Consider the following 5,000-nt stretch of genomic DNA (forward strand, 5'->3'; position numbering starts at 1 on the left):
TAAATCTAACGTTAATCCTTCTCACAGATACCCACCAAGGCAGAACATGGCCACTTGGAAGTAAGCTTACCTTTCCTAAAGGATCTAATGGCTACGTAAGTTACCCAACTTGGTGTTTTTTTTGTAATGGTATTTTTCTTATTGATGTTAAATACATATAGAAAAGTATTGCATAATAAATTATGCAAATTATAATAATACAGACAACTTTTTGATTTTTTTTTTGTCCAATAGCAATTTATATATTGGTTAAGATTATCTTTGTGCTATTTCATTGTTGTGTCATTTTGTTTAATTATATTATTCTATTGCATGGCATTTGTCTCTCAAACACATAGTGGAGCAGGCAGCTTTTGTTCATGAAGATACGGTGAAAAGGAGTAAGGAGAAGTTTGGGAGAGTCAGCCGGTCCATGGAACTTGTAATGAATCAACGCTGATCTATGCCAGGTGAGCAGATTCATATAGTTACATACATGTATTAGACAAGGTATTTTACACAATCTGTCTGAGGCTATTTATTTGTGTGGTTGAAAAAAATCTTATTCTGAGGTTTGTGTTTGCATTTTGCTTCCAACAGATGTAAAACCCCTGCTGTCATTGGTGAGGCTACCACTGCTATTGAAAATATGTGAACGTCCTGTAGATCAAGTAAGGTTCCAGTCTAAGTCAAAGTGGATATATGCAGAGGAACAGAAGTTGAAGAGGGGGAAAACAGCAGCCTCTACTGCTGTTGACCTTTACTTAGCACACTCTCCTGAAGAATATGTTGGATTTCTGCCAGTTTTTGAAATTGAACTTTGGTGCCTTTTGAGACTCTTGCCTTTTTAGTGGCTCGCCTCATGATTGGAAGGATTGGAGTGTGTTTTCTGATTGATTGATTTATTGGTGAGGTAATGAACATTGTAACAATATATTGTACATTTTTACAGGCTTGCTAATATTTCCCAAAGGCTTGCACATTGTTTTCTGAGATACTACTCTAAAATGTCGCTATATGACTCATTACATCACACATATCGTTCACTCAATTCTATGGTGTATGCACTGTGAATGAGATCTAAGGTCATAGCTACTAAGTTACTGCAAGGACTTTGTTAATTTTGCAACGTGTAATGGTTATGGCAAGCAGATACTGTATTTTCATCACTGTCACATACACGAGTATTAACATGAACTTGAAAGCATACAAGGTTTGTTGGAGTAATTACTAGCTCAAATATTGGTATTTTATAGATCATATAAAGGTGTTATTAGTGCTATCGTGCAAATTAATATATTTTTTTCCTTCTGCGTATAAACACAATGTGGCTATTCAGGGAAAATATTGTAAACCAAAGTGTTTTATTATTTACACTTACATTAAGAGTCATAACATGTTTTACGTGAATATGTATATTGATATGGATATAAGATATTTTGATGTTTTGATATGAATGTGTTTTTAATATGAACATGTTAACATTTATTGTACCTGTATTCATGTGAAGTATTGTGTGTAATATCCCCCCAGAATAAACATTTAAATGTACTTATTGGTTGTGCATATATTTTAGTTATACCACCTTAAATTTTCACTGGGGTTGTACCCTTGAAGTACAGAATAGTACCTTTTAAGGGTACTATGTGATAATGATATATACAGGTACATTTTAGTCATTACAGGTACACAAGTGTACCTTGATGGGTACAGATGGCTAGGGTACACAAATGTACCTGCATTCATAGGTACAGTATTGTACTTCAAAAGGGTACTGCCCCAGCGACAAGCATTTGTACCGACTTAGGTACACACTGGTACTTCCATTTCTTAGAGTGTGGGCAGTGTGTGTCACCTGTAGAGTGGTGGTAGCTATGGGCAGTGTGTGTTCACCTGTAGAGTGGTGGTAGCTATGGGCAGTGTGTGTTCACCTGTAGAGTGGTGGTGGCTATGGGCAGTGTGTGTTCACCTGTAGAGTGGTGGTAGCTATGGGCAGTGTGTGTTCACCTGTAGAGTGGTGGTAGCTATGGGCAGTGTGTGTTCACCTGTAGAGTGGTGGTGGCTATGGGCAGTGTGTGTTCACCTGTAGAGTGGTGGTAGCTATGGGCAGTGTGTGTTCACCTGTAGAGTGGTGGTAGCTATGGGCAGTGTGTGTTCACCTGTAGATGATAGATGATTGCCCATAGCAGACCTTTTCTCAGTGTACTTTGGCTTCTGCCTCCAGCAATGACCAGCGATTGATCAGCTGATGAAACACCAAGTTTGAACCCATATAAAGCATGACTCTGATGCGGCTCACTCTTCCTCTCCTCTCTTTCCCTCTTTCTCTCTCTTCCACTCTTCCTCTCCTCTCCTCTCTTTCACCATTCTTCTCCTTCTTTCGCTGCCTCCTGTGTCGTACCATCACAGATAGTTTGGAGCGTGTAAATGGTGAATGTTAAATGGTGGTGTGGTGCACAGCTTTAGAGCGCGTTATCGCTGCAGGGTCCGGCTCCAGTGTCCTTCATGAGGGCCGCTGCAGGGTCCGGCTCCAGTGTCCTTCATGGGGGCCTCTGAACTCATCTCTGTCCTCGCTGGCGCTTGGGTTTCTCTCTTTACGTCAGGCAGCGTTCTGCTTTTCCGCTCTCTCTCTATCTGTCTCTCTTTCTCTCAACCCTTGACCCATCTTCTCTCCTCCCTCTCTCTCCTCTCTCTCTCTCCTTCCCTCTCTCTCTTTCTCTCTCCCTCTCGCTCTCCTTCTCTCTCCTCTCTCTCTCTGTCTCGTTAGTGAGATGGAGAAGTGGACCTGGCATCAGGTGACTGTGACAGTGACACCATCTCACAACCTCATGGATGCTCACAGACACATACACACACACACACACACACACACACACACACACACACACACACACACACACACAAACACACACTCACCCTTAAGGAACACACACACACACAACACACACACACACACACACACACACACACACACACACACACACACACCACACACACACACACACACCACACACATACACACACACACAAGTTTCTCTAAGGAGACTAGTACATCAGGAAATAAGCACATATCCATATCACACACAAACTCAGACACAGAGAGGTAGAGGTGCGCTTTAAGGAGATCAGTATTACATGGATTAACACACACACACACACACACACACACACACACACACATACACACACAGGGGCATGTGAGTTCAGTGGTACCAGGACAGTGTCACATGTCTGAGTCATCAGAATAAATGCTTTATAAGAGACATGAGCCCGACAAATGGCCACCATGTGTGTGTACATTGTGTGTGTGTGTGTGTGTGTGTGTGTGTGTGTGTGTGTGAGTGTGTGTGTGTGTGTGTGTGTGTGAGTGTGAGTGTGTGTGTGTGTGTGTGTGTGTGTGTGTGTGTGTGTGTGTCGATCAGTTCACTTGTGGTTTGTAGAAGGAGATAAAAGCCTGAGATGGCGGCTCAAAGAGTGTGAAAGTGTTTACATCTAACAGCTCACACCAAAGAACTACAATTCCCAGAGTGCCTGTGAGGACTCACTGCTGCTTGAGATCAACATGAGAAGCCTTCCAAAACTGTGTCTCAACAACATGTTTATACTGACTGCATCTGAGGGAGAGCAAAAGAGGTTGTGTATGTGTCTGTGTGTGCACTCTCAAAAATAGGGGTACGGTTGGGGTACATTTTTGTTCTTTTAGGTACAACTTTTGACCCTGTACCTTAAAGGGAACAAAATTGAGCCCCTAAAGTACTAATATGTACCGTTCCTGGATCATTAATGTACCTTTTCGCAAAGGGACCATATTTGTACCTAAGGGTACAAAAAGTACATGGCTGGTCACTCAAAAGTTGTTGGGGGAGGAGATTCGGGACGGGAGCAACCGTTATTTTCCCCCTCAACTTTGTTCATCTCACTCACCAAGAAATGGAGCAACTTTCAGTGAGGAGCTTGGTGTGAGAAAACACATGTGCAGGATGGAATAATCTTTGTGGAAGAGGAGGCAAAGCTATTCAGAGGTAAGGTGTAGTTGCAATTTATCGAAATTTGGTTTGTACATTGTAAATAGCCTACTGTTACAGTAATGGAGTCAGATTGTTGGCTTAAAGGCTAACATTAGCATTCGCTAGCAACTTAGCCTAGGTTAGCTATGAATTCAGATATTTTTAAATGGAGTTCAAACTCCTTCAATAATGCATGACTATCGTGATAAATGGTAAGGAAATGATTTGTGTGTGTGTTTTATCTACTATTTCCCATGTCAATGTTAAGTTTTTGTGGAAGCCATTAAAGCCAACTTTCACTAGCAATCATTATCCTAACTAGCTTAGCCCATAGATATATGAGCATATCCTAGCACTGTTAGCCATACATACTTGCTAACTTCCCTGAAAGGCTGGTTTAATATCAACGGTAGTGCAGGTGAAAGAAGCCTGGTAAGTGCATACATGCAGTAAGCATGATCACTCTCAACACTGTCATTTTGTTTAGGTGAAAATTAATTAGTTGAGTTGCCTATGTTCACCAGAACATCCTGGTTGTCATTGCTTATCTAGTTAGAAGCTAGAGGGAGCAACTCAGAACCATTCTATAATGTTATAAAGTTACTCAGAGCTTGATAATGGTCTAAAGTAAATCTAACGTTAATCCTTCTCACAGATACCCACCAAGGCAGAACATGGCCACTTGGAAGTAAGATTACCTTTCCTAAAGGATCTAATGGCTACGTAAGTTACCCAACTTGGTGTTTTTTTTGTAATGGTATTTTTCTTATTGATGTTAAATACATATAGAAAAGTATTGCATAATAAATTATGCAAATTATAATAATACAGACAACTTTTTGATTTTTTTTTTTGTCCAATAGCAATTTATATATTGGTTAAGATTATCTTTGTGCTATTTCATTGTTGTGTCATTTTGTTTAATTATATTATTCTATTGCATGGCATTTGTCTCTCAAACACATAGTGGAGCAGGCAGCTTTTGTTCATGAAGATACGGTGAAAAGGAGTAAG

The 5,000-nt window shown here is 40.5% G+C and overlaps 1 protein-coding gene and 2 long non-coding RNA genes across 4 annotated transcripts in view; all 3 read left to right on the forward strand.

Annotated features, from left to right (window-relative positions):
- The window catches only part of LOC143114451 (uncharacterized), a 1,975-nt gene extending 917 nt beyond the window's left edge, over window positions 1–1,058 (forward strand). The window contains exons 2-4 of the long non-coding RNA XR_012984921.1: window positions 28–95; window positions 339–449; window positions 580–1,058. This is a non-coding gene — a long non-coding RNA (uncharacterized LOC143114451). The remainder of the gene's footprint in view (window positions 1–27; window positions 96–338; window positions 450–579) is intronic.
- The window catches only part of tafa3b (TAFA chemokine like family member 3b), a 134,362-nt gene that overhangs the window by 5,323 nt on the left and 124,039 nt on the right, over window positions 1–5,000 (forward strand). The gene's annotated exons all lie outside the window — the stretch shown is intronic.
- The window catches only part of LOC143114368 (uncharacterized), a 1,832-nt gene continuing 469 nt past the window's right edge, over window positions 3,638–5,000 (forward strand). Inside the window, exons 1-3 of one of the 2 annotated variants that reach the window (XR_012984905.1) lie at window positions 3,638–4,001; window positions 4,642–4,709; window positions 4,954–5,000. The exon at window positions 4,954–5,000 is cut by the window's right edge and continues 64 nt beyond it. This is a non-coding gene — a long non-coding RNA (uncharacterized LOC143114368). The remainder of the gene's footprint in view (window positions 4,002–4,641; window positions 4,710–4,953) is intronic. The other variant, XR_012984907.1, reaches the window with a different exon arrangement.

The sequence above is a fragment of the Alosa pseudoharengus genome, unplaced genomic scaffold (genome assembly GCF_046254945.1).
Source record: "Alosa pseudoharengus isolate Yale_2024_CS ecotype anadromous, Long Island Sound unplaced genomic scaffold, YU_APseudo_1.1 YU_APseudo_1.1_scf_9, whole genome shotgun sequence".
Taxonomy (NCBI): domain Eukaryota; kingdom Metazoa; phylum Chordata; class Actinopteri; order Clupeiformes; family Clupeidae; genus Alosa; species Alosa pseudoharengus.